Source organism: Aythya ferina (genome assembly GCF_964211825.1).
Source record: "Aythya ferina genome assembly, chromosome: 1".
NCBI classification, from domain to species: domain Eukaryota; kingdom Metazoa; phylum Chordata; class Aves; order Anseriformes; family Anatidae; genus Aythya; species Aythya ferina.
In genome coordinates, this window is record NC_140296.1 from 98,721,669 (window position 1) to 98,739,595 (window position 17,927).

A 17,927-nucleotide genomic window follows, 5' to 3' on the forward strand; every position below is an offset into this window, starting at 1 on the left:
TCCAGGTTAAACAGCATATTGAGAGCACAGACATTTCTGAGTACAGATAATAGCAATTTTAGTGCAAAAGACAACAATGAAAAATCAGTATCTGATAAAAACAGAACTATGAAATTTGCCAATAAAAACAGCTAAAACAAAGAACAGAAAAATCAAGGGAAGGTGGTTCAGGACATTACAGAAGAAATTAGATAGTTCAGAGCTTACATTAGACTACACTGACTACATAAGGGAAAGAAATGTTAGACAAAGGTGACTGAATAGCTTGATATGAAAACACAGCCAATACACCAGGAGTAAAACATACCCAGTTACGTAGGATCAATTTTAATATCATCAACCAAAGGAAAGGAAAGAAGACAATCAAAAGCAAGAGGTAGATTCAGATGTAGTGAAAAGGTCACTCAGGCTTCACATTAAATATTTACTCTTATTTTTTTATTTTACTTTTTTAAAGTAAAATAAGCGTTTAATATACAGAAGCAAAGCCTATCACCAATTTTTTAGTAAGTAAAGCACTTTCAAATTTAGCCTTAACCTAGCTAATCACCAGAAGAGCACTGAAGTATTTTACTATGCAACTCTGGAGCAAATTTGATAAAAAATGCAAGATACATGCCATGTCTCTTGGAAAATGAGCTACTGCAGTTCTGGATGATATTCTGGTTATGAATGAGATGAGCCAGTTTGACCTTCTGTTAGAATTGCAATGATTTATTTTGAAGTGTATATGAGGAAAAAGGCACTTCTGTTTATCCCTTTAAAAGCCTGTAAATGATAATGCATGGCTTTATTATGGATTTGTAATGTAAGAAAGGAAAAGGATGTATATTATAGCTCAAACATTTACTACCAAACACAAAACTTCTAATCTTTCATTCTTCCTAAATTAGTCCATAAGTGCTCACCTCAGACTCCAGCCAAAGTCTGCAGACTGAACTGCCACTAAGGAAACTGGAATTTATTGAGTGTTGACTGCTCTGTGAACTTTTGACTCTTAAGATAGTCGTGTTTGGACTTTGTGCAGTTTTTATTTCCTATAATATACAATTATAGCCCTTATCTATTCCATTAGACCCAAGATTTAATTGTATTGACACATGACCAGATACGTTTCATTAATTGTTAAGTTTCTTGAAACACCTATGATGGAAATTAATGTATCAATGAAAATAGTATTTTATTTTTTTTTTACTTATTCATCAGAATCAGTAAAGTACCGTCACTTATTATGGCTCCAAATTGCAGGAATATTCACTAAGATAATAATATTTTTTCTTAATCATACTTCTTAACAACTAATAGTGAAAAAATATATTTATTTTTCAACAGCTGTTAAAGGATGTAAGAGTTAGCAGAGAATACTGGAATCGTCATAGCCTGTATACCTATGGATCAGTAATCTTCCTGTGTTTCAGGACATATTTTTCACTGTCACTTTCTATCTGTTACAGATTACATAATTTATCACAAAAATGAAAATATAACTAATGATATAAAATTAAAGCAAAAAATTCCCAGATGACAAAATAAGAAAAACAATTTCTGATTGGGTTTAAAGGCAAAGTGTGTTATATAACAGAAGAGTTTATCTAAACTTAATCAAACAGTTTTTGTGTAGTACATATCTTTACAATAATAATCCCACGATAAAATGAAACAGAATTACAAGTGGATGGTAGCTGCTTATTTCTTCTATCTTATGTCATTTCCCTACCATTTAACATACAATTAAAACAGGTAACACAGGATGAGAGGTAGTTCTATGACACCACAGGACAGGAATATTATGTAATTCTATGCAGCACTTTGGTCATTAAAATACACTTATTCCTTCATGTTTTATATGCCAGGCCTAATTTGAATTAGTATCTTCTGTGTCTTACAGATTGCCTTTTTAAAATATTTAATTATACAATTTATATCTAACAGCTAATTTATCCCTGTTCTTTTACTGTTAGATAGCTCGATAACGTTATTCTTCCCATAGGACATTACTGATGGATATATATAAAATATCTTCATATGTGGACAGTAAGTGGAAGAGTGAGGACTGCTACCCAAATTACACAATTTTCATCTCTTCACATCTTCAGCCAATGCTTCCTTTCTCCGTCCCATAGCCTGTAGATATATATAGTTATATATATATATGTAATCATTATGTTCCACTTTCCAGCATTGAGTGTAACCCTTACCATTATCTAAAAAATAAGCAAATCCATATAATATTATTTGCTCTAAGACATTAAAATCCAAAGTGTTATGGCTAATATGTGTCAGACGTTCCTCATAATTTCTTAAACAAAGCTATATTTCATTTCTCAGAAAGCTGTACCAAAACCTTTTAGTCCCCCCTCCCCCCCCCCCCCTTGTTCTGGAAAACAGAACTACTAATATCTCTCATGAATTGTCTTCTGCATCTTAATGCAACTCCAAAAGAGTACTTAATGCTTCTTGCAAGCTAAAATATTTTTATTTTTCAATTTCAGAGTCTCTGTAGTTGAGAATCACTCCCCTTTCTTGATTTTTCATGCCTTAGGAAAAACGTATTATGCATCAGGAGGCAGTCACCTTGATTGTCTGTCATTATTCTTTTCATATGATTCCTATCTCAACACAAATAAAGTAGTTTTATTCTCCCATGACTAGAAAGCAAGATTTTTTGAGTCTCAGTGATGAGGTTTTATACTACTGTGTGAATCAGCAGGATTTCCGCTGTTATGCTACGCTCGTTATGCTGATAATCTCTTCTAACTTTCAAACAGAGTCTTCACTAGACAGTGAGGTTAATTACAGAAGTTTAACAGCTACTTTGCTGTAACATATACGCTCTGCTCACTGATGACTACTTCAGTAGTCATGTTTTTGAAGCCTGACCAACAGCAGTCTACTTTCAGTCATTTTAAGATGTGTCTTTCTAAAAGCTTTCTTTTATAAGAAACAGTCTGCACAGATTTGATGCTTTTCCAAGAACTAAGTTTCTGAACATTTCTATCCGTTACCATGTATATAAAAAATTAAGAACCCTTTACGATCTTCCCAGAATAATGCACACCAGAAAGCTTCATGTTTTCCTCAAGTTTTCTGTGTGTAACTACCACTGACCTTGTCAGCAAAGGCTCTTAATGCTTAATAATGCTTAACTCAACAACTTGTTAAATTGTAGACATGTTTTGTATTAATCAATAAATAATTGTTAAACCTTTGAGCTTTCTACTTTATATTTCCAGAGTTTCTTTGTACCAGATACCCGAAAAACATGACACAAAGAGGCCTAAATACCAAAAGCAATATTCATCTACCTAGCAACGAAGATTAACCTTGTCATAGAGACTAAATCAGTACCTGGTGTCCAAGCATCAGTGACTGATCCACACCAACAAACTGTCTGACGAGGTCTCCCTATTCAGCCAGCAATAAAATAAGCAGTAGCAGTGCTGGAGCTTAGATTACTTAAGTGCAGTACTTTGTACAGCTATGTCTCCTCAATGGACTACAGAAGGGAATCCAGGGCTGGCAACCATGCAAGCACTCTGAATAATTCATTGCTCCTTTGAATGTAGACATCACAGTATGCAAAGTGACTAAAGTAATTGCAGAGTGTGCCCTCCATCCACTGTAACAGAAGATTTTAGCCTTTGGTAGTTCAGAAATTCCTGTAATATGTCATTGGAGTGATTCTGTCTTTCATACTTCGTGAAGGAAATATGAAATTCTAGCTAAATAAAAAGTTGAGGAAAAACAACATTGCTAAATTTGTCTCCATTGATCTCATTCAGACCTGGCTTTTTGTCTTTTCATTTCTTGGTGCCCAGTGGGAAACATCAAGGAAGGGTGATACATCAGCTTTCACCATCTGCAAACTAAGAAGGAAAAAAAAGACTCATTTCATTGCACAACAAGTCTAAAGTGAAGTGAAGGCAAAAAGTTCAAAATGCCATTACTTTCCATCAGAAATGGATCTTTAAAAGCAGATAAAAGCTGATCATGTCCCTAAAGTAAAATAAACCAGAAAATGACAGGAAAAGATATTTATAGGGAATAAAAGGAAAGCGCTTTGCTTTGGAATCAGGCCATAAGGGAAAGTGAAGCTAAGGATAATTCATTTCACAATCCTCCCCAGGCTGTATTAGTCTTCTGCAATTTTGCTGAATAATGTTCTTTCCTGAAATTGTGGCTTCAGGTTCATTTTATTTTTTTTGTATACTAGTATTTATTGTGATTATCCTAGCCTTCTAAAATATTTTAAATTTATATCGAAACACACCCAGACTCTTGAATATATACATTTTAAAAAAGTGAAACAACAATTTTCTAACAAACTGTACTTTATATTGTTCAGTTACTTCACTTATGAAAGTGTCAGATTATTTTTAAACTTTTAAGTCACTATTTAAGAAGTTAAGTCTCTACATTATTCCAATTGATCAGTCTCCCTAAAAAATCAGTGAAATTTAGTCCCCTGCTTTAAGAAGTCTTTAGATGGGATAAGCCTGTGTTCAAATTACAAATATGTTTAAAATATCATGCATATTCATGAATACCAAACAAATTGTTGTTGAGGAAAACATTGCCACAGCAGCTGGAAAATGATAAAGAGAAAATTTAACTTTACTCATAATTTGAGCTTTGATTCATTAAACATGGGAACACTTAAATCTAAGCATTTTTTGTCGTACTTTAATTATCCTGTCTGTAACATGCAGCCAGCATGCACGTGTAAATTTTAACAGAGAACGTGCTAGGAAAAAAGGATGCTGTAATGGACTTTAAGTATAGCTTTATATTATTTAAGAAGATGGTTGGGGGAGGTGGAATTCTGTCAAGAAAACTAAGGTACCAGCAAACAATATGATATGATAATGGCAGATCGAAAGATCCACTCAAAAATTAAGATAAAATGCAATGTGTTTATTTTTTCTTAACATAAAACAGATGGCATATGTATGGACAAGAAATGGGTGTTCATGTCACAGTTGGGAAAGCCATCCATCCTTCTGCTGACATGGGCCCAGTAAAGTCCAGTCAGTCTCTAAGTGAAGAGGGGAGCTAAAAGATCCTCTCTCCAGGGGATTTCTGTTGAGCCAGGGAGATTATACAAAAGGTAGAAATGGCATAAAAACTTGAAAAATACATTTGAAAGGATAATGTGCCAATAAAGGAGCAAGTGAGTAATTATTAATCTTTTATCAAAAATTTCAGTCATGTTTATGGTGTACAAATGTTAATAAGAGAAGGTCAAAACCTTAGCCTGAAGTATAGGAGGAAAAAAAAAAAACAGGTTAGAGAACAATTTAGATGAATCAAATGTTTTCAACTAACTGGATCTGAGGAACTTTTTAATGTACTTTAAAAAAAAAACCTGTAAGAGAATCTTAGAATTCTTTACATGACTTTTTAAGAGCCTGAGAACAAGTACTAAAAGTACTAAATGACTGCAGAAAAGCATGTATATAAGATTTTATAAATAAGGAAGAAAAGATGTCTGGAAACCAGAACTCCAGGTGTAGGTTCAGTTTAATTCACAGAAAAAATATCCAAGAAACAATGGAAAAAGTACTTCAAGTAGTTATATGCATCCTAAATGAAGTAGAGATTTTAGGAAAACAGACAGGTTAGAACAGAGTTTTACAGAACATGTAACTCAAAACAATCTAATTCCCCTTAGGATAGAAAAGGTTATATAGTCTGCCAGATATTTTGACTTAGACTTCTGATCCTGCTTTATATGAAAATTCCTCATAATAAAAATGTTGCAACATTTGCAAACAAATAAGAGTAATAATTGCATTATAAACATGTTGCAACATGATGGAAAGCATTTGAAAATTCATTCTCAGAAGGCTAACATCAATGGTCTGGTAACTGGAAAAATTCCCATGGAAGGGTGTCATAAGGATGACATGTAAGCAGAAACAACTCGGGATGTAACTACAGAATGAAGGACAACTAGCTTTGTTGTACTACAGGGTCTAGGGATTTTAGCAGATTACAGTCAGAAAGTCTGTGATGATATGACAAGCAAAGCATACCTCTCGCTCTTTTTGGCATTGTTAAGGTCTCTGTTTTGACAACTGTACAACAAATGTATGTTGACTGATGTAAAATAATCCAATTAAAAATCATCATGAAAACCTGGGGTCTCAAAATTGCAAACTACAGTGAAATCTAGAAGGACCTCTCAAACACGAGGTTGGGGGACCACAAACTGCTACAAATATGAAATGCTGCTGTGAAGATAAAGCAAATAATGCATTCATCATATTGGTGGGGCAGAAAGCAATGAGCTTAAATGTCTAATTTTTAAATGCCTGAATTTTTCTTTCTGCAGTTGTTTTTTTTTTTGTTTTTAAGCATACCAGGGCACTAGAACAACAGTTTTAAGGTATGTTGAAAGAGACTTCAAGAACGAAATATATTGATCTTGTGCTGGGTGCAGATGTACTATGTAACCTTAGCCTTCTCTCATTTTCTATGATCTGATTAGTTGGTGAGGTGGTATTTAACACAGGTAGAAAGGATTAGGTTAACCAGTCTTCTTGAAATATAAAGAGGAGTTGAGTAACTTCTTTTTGACATGGTTTCTAAAGATGTCAGCATTAACATGTTATATTTTATTAAGGGAGATGTGAGCAGTCTGGAAAACAGCTTTTTTTTTTTTTGCCTTTTTTTTTTTGTAAGCAGGAAGAGTTCAAATGTCCACTTGGAACAACTGCAGCATTAAGCCTGTTCTGTAGTTGACATTTTTCAGGATAGGAACCAGGGACAAATCTGGTCTGAGAAATCACTGACATTAGCCTGCATAGAGTCAGCCCTGCTAGTCTTAAGCACTGAGTAGAATCTGGCATAATACATGTATTCTCTCTTCACATAAGACATCATTGCTTGGTGGAGGCAATATAGAATCAAAATTACACCAGACACATATGGGGGAAGAAATACATGCTTGTGGCATATCACTATTTGAAAAACCAGTTTACAATAAGGTGGTACTTAAATTTTTATTTTAATTCCATCATAACTATTTCTAGAGATGACAGACTAGTTTCAGTACTAGCTGGGTATCTTTTGGTAGAAAGAATCCAATATTCTATAGAATCCAGCTCTGAAAAATGTCCATAGAAATGTTTCATGGAAGCTCCAAATCTATTTGTTTTTACCAGGCATGATGATGTTTATGATAAAAATAAACTAGTGAACCAAGGAAAATACAGTATTATAAAGTTTATTTATCATATGGAGGTAAGTTTTCCAACATTGTTAGAAGGCCACAGTTAAAAACAGGAGCATGATAAACATGTCTATTAATGTTGTTAACAACAAGTTGTTTACAGAGCTAAGCCTAGATAACTGATACTAAATATAACAATTTAAACCACTGGAAAGAGTTCTTATCATGTAAACATAGTTGTACATACAAAGTTAAACTGTACACATTTTATTCACATGCTTCTTTCTGACCAGCATCAACAGGAATATTTTTAGACACCTGATCTGGTGTCTACTGTGCTTTGTTTAGTGACTAAAAGATTAGGATCTCAAAAATTTGGCTGTTTTATTCTAAACAGGTTATGGGAAAATCCTAATTAAATGCTTGAAAACTCATGAGAATTAAACATGAAGCAAAACCTTCACCACCACTATACTGTCCACTAATAACAATTTTATTCCACTTTTCTTTGCAGTGATTTCTTGTCTTGCATAGAAATATTGTATATATTTCTCTAAATATAAATATACAAACCCTGACCTGAAAGTTGGAGTCACATGCACATGATTTTGTTCACAGTTCAATTCTAGGCACTGCTTTTCAAATAAACCTATAAAGTATTCCAAGAGTTGAAGGAAAATCTGTCTTACCTCTGCGAAGAATTCATCTGGCCACCGGAGGGCAGTGCTGCTCTTCACCAATCTCATTTTCATCCTCGGTGGTATGGAACTGAAGAACGCGTGTCAAACCATGGTTTAAGGGTGCAACACTGACAACAGCATCTTTATCGCTGTTCCTAATATTGCACTTAGTATCTAAACCTAAGAGCTCAGACCATGTAAGATGTACAGAAATATTCCCACAGTAAGCTGTGTTCTGGATATAGTTTATCACCAGTGGCTAGGCAGCTATACATTAAGTGTGTATGGCTTTCAGGGGATGTTTAAATGATTTATTTTATATTTTGTCTTCTTTTTTGACTATATTGAATCTATGCAACTCTAACAGAAACAATAGATTTCAGGTTGAGGTACAAAAAAAAAAATTGAAGCATTTAACAATAAATTATGTTTCTGAAAGTGACAGCCTTGACTTCTGCTCCAGGGCTCTGTTGCTGCTGTTTTATTGTTAGTGTTACAGTTGCTATGAAATTTTAGAGAACCACTGCAAAACAGACTTTTTTAAAAAAAATACTTCAGTTACCAGAAATTGTTCCAATTATGCTTTAAGCATTACATTTGTGTTTTTTTTTTTTCTTTCTGAGTAATTGCCAAAATTATTTACTCTTTCATTCACTTGGGAACTGATGATCATACATACTATGTGTGAACATTTCTGCTTCTTGGTAAAATGATTGCCTTATCATAAGGAGACTAGGAAAAGTAATGCATTCCAGACAGCTGCATGAACTTCCTGGGTACGAAGCTTTCAGTCTTGCATGTGCATTTGCAAGATTCATTTTCTACTCAAATCTCTGGAAAGGAAGTAACATAAAAATTCCCTCAAACAATTTACGGAATTCTCTCAGATAAAGAAAGATGGTCAAATGGGTAAAAGTAGCCCTTTTCAGAAAAATAGATACACTTTTTTCAGCATCAATTCTCACCTGTAGTACTACATATTAAGATGAGACAAGCATCTTAGGTTCTGCTTTAGCACTGTGTGCATAAATATTTCTTTTATATCAACCTCAAATATGGGGGGGGGGTTACAACAGATTACAGTCACTCAATATTTCTAATATTGAAAGATATAGCTACACAAAAACTTCATTATAAAACCCAGAAAAATCCCCAAAGGCTTTCCTAGATGGTAACACCTCCTACATGGTGGCATTGTCATGCTCAATTAAATGTAGTATTCTCTTCATGATTTTTATCAAAGTCCAGCCAAACTTATCAATAGCAGTAGATAAGAAACAAAGCTGAATATGATAGAGGAGACTTCTACCTAGATCATTATTCCTGGGCACAACAGAATGAGAGCTATCCTGGGGAAAGAACTGTGGTCCTGATACTCTGATCCAGGCACATAAGTTTCAGGAAAGAGTATTAATTACAAGAACATAATCTGTTTGCAAAACAATAGCCCCTACTTTTTTTTTTCTTAAAGAAGAGCAGAATTATATTTCTGCATGAAAAAATCATTTCTAGGGAGCATTTCTCAAATAAAAATAAGTGAATCCAGTTGTACTCTGATTTCATCTGTCTATTCCTGGTTTCCACTTTGCTCATCTCTTTTCTTTTTTTTTTTTTTTTTGAGAACTATGGAAACTGAAAACTGTAACTTCCTGTTGGATAACTGTTGCTTCATGTAGGAAATCCAATGAAGAGGGTCTCTTTAGGTTTGTTTACTCCTTACTGGCATCACCTAAGCTTCTCACACATGCAGGAAAAAGACCTAATCTTACACTAATTAGGACAAGTTTTGCATAGTAATAACAAAGTCCAAAGTTCAACTTTGTGCATTTCCCACAATTTTTATATTTATATATTTTTTTATTATTTTATATAGTCACCTTCCAGCCTGCTCCTCTCATCCACAGCTCAATTCTAATATGATCAATCTTCCAAATTAGTTATGAGGCTAACAAATCAGCAAATTCCACCCTATTTTTTCCATCTTTCTTTCCATTTGGATGTCTTCACATTGGACTGTAATTGGAAGCCAAAAGGAGAACAACAAATACTTTGTAAGGAAATATTCTAATCTCATTTTCTTACTACCAAGAGATTATAGTCATACAGGCTGGAATTAAGTAGTAAATAAACTTCCACTCATTTCTCTTAACATTTGAAGAAGAAGCACAGATAGCCAAATAGCCACAAGTTGCCTGCAAAGTGTCCTTGGTATTTTAGATGCTAAGGATATCATTAACAACAGATGTTTTAATCTGAAGCACAGTAAGAGGAAAAATAGACATCAGTTTATAAACTGTATTTCTAACATGTTTATCTACTTGTGTCTTTTTATTACTCTTTTATTGCTTCAGCCTTATTTTAAATTAGGGTTTATTTTTTCTCACAATGAAGGCAAATGAAATCTGATGATACAGCTGTAGGTTCTACAAGCTTGTGTAAATTCTTCAAAAATTTCATTTACACTCATCTCCCTATTTTCATCTCTTATTGTGCAAGTCATTAGCTATGTCTTGATTTGACCTCAGAATTTGCTGTGACTTAATAGATGCGTTAATCTTGTTCACTTATAGCTCTGCATATATCTTCAGTATGAATGGTGGCATACGTTGTTAAAAATCTTTTTATGGGGGAAGAGATTACACCTTATACACAAAGCAAAGGATTTATTGTTAGCAAAATAAAATCTTACACGAATGAAAATGAAGCAAAATAGTCACACTCACAGTTTAACCTACAGAAAAACCTAATTGTAGGTAATACCCTTAAAGCTGTTACACAGGAGGACTTACTAGTTTTCTATGCCTCTAATGCATTATGCTTTCCTCTGGCTCCTAGGGCTAATAGTGAGAGTTTACTTTAATAGCAGAGGGATGCAAGGTGTCAACAGCCTCAGAGTTTTCCCACGAGGAGACTGATACTGGTGGTGGATTTCCTTTTCACTGCCTGCTCCCCGCCCCCTTGCCCTGCAGCCCTCCCCTGTACCCCTGGGGCTGTGTGTCCTGTAGGGGTGGCTTGGGGCTGTCAGCCACTTCCCCAAGGGCACTCACAGAGCTGAAGCTCAGCCAGACCAGACAATGGGCATTAGGCCACAGTGTGCTGGAGAAACCCAGCTCAACCCTGTGCAGGCCCAGGGCAGTGTGAAAAACACTCACAAGAACAATGTATCAGTGATAGTTTTAAGGGGTCTAAGTGATGGACAGCTTATCCACTAAGGCTTACCTTAATACAGTTGAAAATACAGTAAATACAGTTGAAATTTTTTGGTTGTGCTTTCTCTATATAAGTATACCCCATGGTAACACATTCAGAGGTCATTAGAAAGATTTTTCATTAACTGCATTAAGAAAACATTCCTGTTTCAAATATAAAACATGTCTGTTTTAATTACTGCAGTAACCACTAGAACACCAAGTCATTACAAAGTGAAGTAAAACTGAAGAATTAACACAGATACCTTTATATTGGAAAGTTGATTGTTGCTAAGTTAATAGCTAAAGGCATAAGATACAATAATATTTTTTTTTTCTCCTTTTAACCCCACTGTAATTAACTTCATTTTGAAAAGCATAAGGAATGGTTTTTCTTCTAAAGTCAATCTACTCCCATCACTGGTTCCACAATGTAAATACAGAAAACGATAGGTTATATTGTCTTTTTTTTTTTTTTTTTAAATGACAGTCATTGGAAGAGAAGGTTTAACATGTATAGTCAGTAACAATAATGGGAGTATAAATTAGATCAGACTGGGAAAGGACATTACTTTGCATTCCTGTCACTTAAGTGACACTATTTAACTCCTCCCCTTCCTTTTCTCCTTCCCCCAGAATTATCCCATCTAACTTCAAATCTTCCCCTTCTTTGATAGCAAGATCACTAGGCTCTTGCCAACTACATAACAAATACTGACTTTGATCAGCTTGTGACTGCTGCAGGGAAAATAGTCTTTCATCCATATAAATAGATAGGTGTAAGCAAATAGATGTAAATTTTCTGTGAATACACATATACTAAAATTAACAGTTTTTGAGAAGTGTATTCATTTGGTTTTGGGACAGTCTTCCAAAGGTAAGCAAGAGATGACACACACAAATTGTTCTAAAAAGGTAGGTAAACAGTCAATGAAAAAAACATATACAGGCATTGCCCATCATAGAACACACCTGCAGCTCCTGTCACAGAGCAGCAAACTATTGTCCATCACTTTCTGTAGAAAATCTGGTACAATTTCCTGAGTCAGTTATGGAATACCATTTAAATGCTACAGCTAAAATATCTTTGTTTTTTGAAGAGACTGATGTGGCTATCTGGTGTTTAGACTCTTTGAAAGCATTTGATGCTACTAAATTACATAGTCTCCTCCTATGTGACCTGCAGAAGATGTCAGCTGAATGACATTCTTAGATGTCATTTGATTAGAGAATGCATTATAAGAACCAACAATCTCTTTAGCTGCTTTGAGAAGTTTTAATTCCATCACAATCTGTATGCACTGAGGATGCCTTTTCTTTTTTTCCCCCCACTAGAGTTTGGGAAGTGTGGCACTTTAACTGATGAACAACTGGAAGACAAAAACTGCTCATCTATCACTGCAGTGAAAACAGGAATGTTATTTCAGGTACTCTGCAGGAATGTGGTGATGATGGAGCTACACTTCAATAAAGTACATTTCCTTATAATCTCTACTCCAAAGATTATTACCAACATACAGTTCACAAGAGGTGATACAATTCACAAACAACTGCTTACATTTTTCAGACAAAACAGAGAATATAATACCCGCTGAGATAAACGCTTGCTAACTAGCTGAAAAGCCAAAGGTTGCCAAATATGTATTTGCACATTCATTACAAATTTAGTGAAGTTTACAGCATTTCATAACGCCCTCCCCCCTAAGTTGCCCCACAAATTCTTTCTGGAAAAGTAATGGCAGTAGAAATAAAGTGCACTAATGAATGCTATAGTCTGCTGCTTCCCCTTGACTAGTAATTTTTATTACAAACATAGTACTCAAGCTAACACACAAGTTAGCTTGAATAGCCTGATGATCTTCAATGTCAGCTTCACCTGCGTTCATAGAAATGAGGTTTCATACAAATAACTCACTATATTTACTAAGATGTCCAGATGGATAGATAATATTAATAACAGTGATGTAACAGACTCATGAAAGATATAGGCTTTAGTGTTACTGAACAGAATGAACAGAAATTTAGGTTTATACAAAAATAAAGCTCATGTTAGGTGTATAGATATCTAAATGATGGATCTCAAAGAAATTTAACCTAATATTCTTAGAGATGATCTATTCTTTCAGGATACTCAAAGCCTTCTCTACGTCTCTGCTAATGACAGAGATTAGACTGGTAAAAATACCTTTTACCAACTATAAAAAAATATATCCCAGACATAAGTGCATCTTTGGCACAAAAGTAAATGCTTCCCCCCCGTCCCCCTTTTCCAAGACTCTGGATGTAGTCTTTTAAATTAAAGGAAATATTAAAAATAATTAAAAATAACACTTTTGGACCATGATAGGAACTAGCAAGATAAGGAGCCATCAGAACTGCTGCATTCAAGTTGTTATTGCCAAAGTTTGAGCAAAGGTTGGCATATTATGTTATAAAAATTTGAGAAGTTTCTCAATTATCCCATTAAACATTCTCATAATGCATCATGCTCCTTCATTCCTATGGAGTAAATAAATCTGTCCTTAGCCTAACAGGCTTTTTTTTTTTTTTTTTTTTTTTTTTTATAAAAACTCAGCCTTAAACCCTGCAAACGAAGAGGATAATCTGCTGTAGCCTTAGAACTTCCCCCAGCAGTCCTTGTCCTTGCTCTGGAAACTGGTCAATGGGCTTATGTCCCCTGCCAAGTTTGGGAAGGTTAAAGCTGAAGATTAACTCCCAAGTAAGACCTTCTGAAAGTCATCATCCGTTCCATAACACAGTGAGCCGTCCTACCTGTCCTAAAAATACATCTGTATCCTCCACCATTCCCAATCTGCTTTTAGTCAAGATGAGCAGCTCAGAGTGAATTTGATGTTTTTAGGCTGGGCTGAGACATGTATTATTTGTGGATGCCTTAGCCAAGAATTTCTTAAATGGCCATGTTAAAAATAACACTGGAGTTCTTCCCCCAGCACACATGGTACACAGGTTATTAATGGGATTTCAGAAAAGAACATGACCTCTCATCATATCAATATTTGATCAGGCAATAAACATGGCTCATTCAGCAACTCAGGGTTGACTGAACTCTCAGTGGTTATGTTCTGTATGTTAAGATGATAGCAAGCCATTTTATTGTCTACTGATGATACAACAGATACTATGCTGTTCTCTTAGCCCCTATACATTCTTCGCATAGAGCTTAATAAATCTGAGCATCTTAAAGCATCTGTAATTTAAATCTTGAACCAGTGAAGAGTCGTATTTCCCTTTTTCATAGTATTTCCCTATGATCCTAGAAGAGGTATGTGTTTCTGGGACTGGTTGTTTTATTAGTGTTAACCATCACCTATTACTGCAGCTTTCTTAATCTTTATGTGAGCCAAGATCCCATTTTAGTGAGTATTGTGCAAATATATAAAAAGAGCTCTCAAACTCTATCAGCTCCAAGATAAGTATGAGACTGTCAATAACGATAGGCATATGAAAATGAAGAGAAAAGGACACATTTCAGTCAGCCTAATACATACTGATGTCAACACACTGAGAACTCAATAGTTCTAAACAGAGTTTCTCACAGATTTGGACATCAGAGAATGCAGAGGGTGCTGGGAGAGGAAAAAATCAGATATGAATAGCTGCTAGTCTAATAAGATCTTCATACAAATTGTTCAAGAAAAAAGTCTGAAAGATATCTGAAGAGCAGAAAAAACTGTTGAGACATTTTCTCCACAGTCCAACATCATCCTCCATTTTCAGCAGTGAACCTAATAGAGATTAATAGCATAAACAAAGAACTCCCATGATACCAGAACTTACTCTGTGAGAAATGAAGCAGGGAGAATAACCTGCAAAATGATGCATTATTTAAGCATTGACCTGTGCAATGGCAACCAGCAGTCTGACAAATAAAAAAAAAATGTATTTCCGCATATATTTCTGGGCCACGCTTTGCCGAGAGGATATTCTGAAATACCACTCTGTAAAACTAAGTTGTGGGACCAATAGTGATTATTCCTTAATCCTTTCCTAGATCATCCTTGCTTAATAATCCATCAAATTTGAAATTACCATTCCTGCAGTTTCAGCAAATAATCATACTGTCAGGATAGTGGATTCTTGGACCAGCCCTAATAAATGTATTTCTACATGTATGTTCAATTGCACTTATGCAATTTCATCCCAGCCACCTTATTTTCAGCTGAAAGCACAGAAGGTTAACTAATAATGGAAGGTTCAAGAGACCAGGCATGCTGATGCTGGATTGAGCACACCTCACCAGGTAGGGCAAGAGCGCTCTAGGCAGTGAGCTATCTGGACTACTAAACAGAGCTTTAAACTACATTCATTGGGAAAGCAGATATACTTCTGAAAGAGAAGAACTAGGGAACACCAACTCTTTAGGAATCAACAGCAAAATACCTAAAATGGTAATGCAGTGCAACTGAAATGCCTCTACACCAATGCACACAGCACAAGAAACAAGCAGGAGGCGGCTTTGGTGCAATTAGAAAAGTGATTTAATTGCCATCATGGAAATGCAGTGGAATGAATCATACAACTGGAACACTGCAACTGAGAGATACAAACATTTCTGAAGAGATAGTCAGAGGGGACTGCTTCAGCTACAAGAAGCATCATGGTTACAAGCTCTCATCCTGGTGGGGGACTTAAACCACCCAGACATCTGCTGGGAAAGCTACACAACAAGCAATCCAGGAGGCTTCTGTAGTGAGCTGAGGATGACTTCCTGGTCCAAGTATTACACAAACCAACCAGAAGAGAAGCATTACTGGACCTGGTGCTTATGAGAGGAGGCTAAAAGAATTCTAGCAGATAAGATAGGCTAATGAGCATGTGAAAGGAAGCCAAAGGAATTTCAGTAAATAAGACAGCCTAAGGGACATGTACTATATCTTCCTTTTATAAATGAAGACAACTCAATCTGAATTTAGTAATATTTATAAAAGGCAAATAAACAGCACTGGGTGCACAGGGAGTCTGTACTCTACCAACATGCACACACGAACATCAAACTTTCTAAATATACAGAACATTGCTTTTACATACTAAACCCACCCGAGTATGCCTATACATATGTACAATCAGAAAACGGTATTGATTGAAACTTAAACATAGCAAAGTTTTAAAAGGCAAGTGTTTAACAAACAATCCTTTAAGTCTATTACTATTAACATCCATGACTGGAGGAGCATAGTTGGAGTTCGTAATCCCAGTAGAAGTGCTCCCACATCTTTCATGACTTCATTAATTTATCTCAGATTATATAACAGTCTACAGTTTCCATTCCTTTTATTGATTACAAACACCGGAGAATTCCAGGGCTAGTCGTGGGAACAACATGTCTCACTTTAAGTTGTTAAGCAACTCAGCCTTTGGGCCCTATGTATCCTATTCCTCCCGGATCGAAGGGAAACAGATCCGGGCGATGGTGTAGCAGAAGTATCAGTAAAAATGAGCCCGTAGTTCCCCCACTACACTTTCCTGATTGTGGCCCCACATGGCTCCTTAAGGCCTCAGAGACTGCTCGCCAGGTGCCAAGCAATCCCACCACAAACTTGTTGTTTTAGTTGCAGAGTCCCACACATTGACCTCAATTTGGTCCCATGTTTCAGAATCATTAACTGTCTGATTAACTGTCTGATAAGGAGAATAAGCTGTAAGGTTACCAGGGCAGTCTTTGTTTCTAAGGACATATGATTCCCCATAATGCGCAAGTGCTTACCAGTGAGGGGCAGCAGTTGTGTGCACGGCTCCGCTTCTCTCTGCTTGAGCTTCTTTCCAGCTCTGGTGTGCCTATTTCCATTGACTTTCTATACAAGCTTCTTTGAGCAGTTTGCTGATCTGGCTGAACCTATCTTCATAAGGCAATTAATGTCCCTGCTCCCTCTCCTGCTTCCTGTTCTGCTAGCCTGTCCCTATTCATCCCTTGTTTCTACTTCTTTATTGATGACATAACTTCATTACATCATGTTGCCTTTCCATCTTGAGGACAGGCTCCCCTCTTATACCCTTCCTCCCATGGGAGTCCTTTTCAGAAAAACTTTTCATTGGTCAAACAGCTTTGCCTGGCAACCAGCAAACACATAGCAACTTCCACAGTAATGGCCACACCCCCACATCTCCCCCTTCTTTATTAATATCAACCATCTTCTTGACAAAAATTATTACTCCATATATCAGAATTAAGAACGCTCTTCAAAGTCAGGCTTCAGCTTTGAGTTTTTTTTTTTTTTTTTTTTTTTTTTTTTGGGGGGGGGGAGGGTTGCAGGGGGAAGGGGTGGGGTGTTGGGCTGGGAAGGGAGCTTAGAATCTATGTAAGAAATTTCACTGAAAACAGACAAGGTGAAAGAAATACTCAAACTCCTCAACATTATAGAACTGTAGAACCCAGGAACACTTACCTGCCAGCTCCTGAACTTCTACGCACCATCTATGTAGCTAGCTCATAGAGTCACTAAAACTATTTCACAGAGATGGGAGAAAACACAAAGAAAAAGCAGCCCACCAGGGAACACTGAGCCCACTTCACCACAACAGCAGAAAAGCACCCTAGAAAACCTGAGCCTCAAACTCCCCACCAGGAAAGCACTTCCCCACAGCTCCTCAAGCTTCCTATATAGCAAAGGTCAAATGATCCACACCTGGCAGGTTTCACTTCACAAGGGTGGAGCCAAGACACCTTGTGGAATAGGCTCATCTACCTGGCTTCAGTCTTTTAAGCTCAATTGCTCCTTATCACTAATAGAATTTTTGGGTAGACCTGTGTGGTGCCAGGAGTTGGACTCAATGATCCTTAGGGGACCATTCCAACTTGGGATAATCTATGATTCTATATCCGCCTTTGGTTTCAGTGAGAATTCAGGCCCTGAAAACAGCCAAAGT

The 17,927-nt window shown here is 36.1% G+C and overlaps 1 long non-coding RNA gene across 2 annotated transcripts; it reads right to left on the minus strand.

Moving 5' to 3' along the window:
• Positions 1 to 2,005: 2,005 nt before the first annotated feature.
• LOC311429842 lies at positions 2,006 to 17,718 on the minus strand. 2 transcript variants are annotated; one of them, XR_014688402.1, is made up of 4 exons: positions 17,447 to 17,718; positions 7,864 to 7,942; positions 3,785 to 3,866; positions 2,006 to 2,124 (listed from the first exon to the last, which is right to left on the minus strand). It is a non-coding gene; the product is annotated as an uncharacterized lncRNA (long non-coding RNA). The 2 variants fall into 2 exon arrangements; XR_014688403.1 differs by having other exon boundaries at positions 2,009 to 2,124; positions 3,349 to 3,866.
• Positions 17,719 to 17,927: the final 209 nt, after the last annotated feature.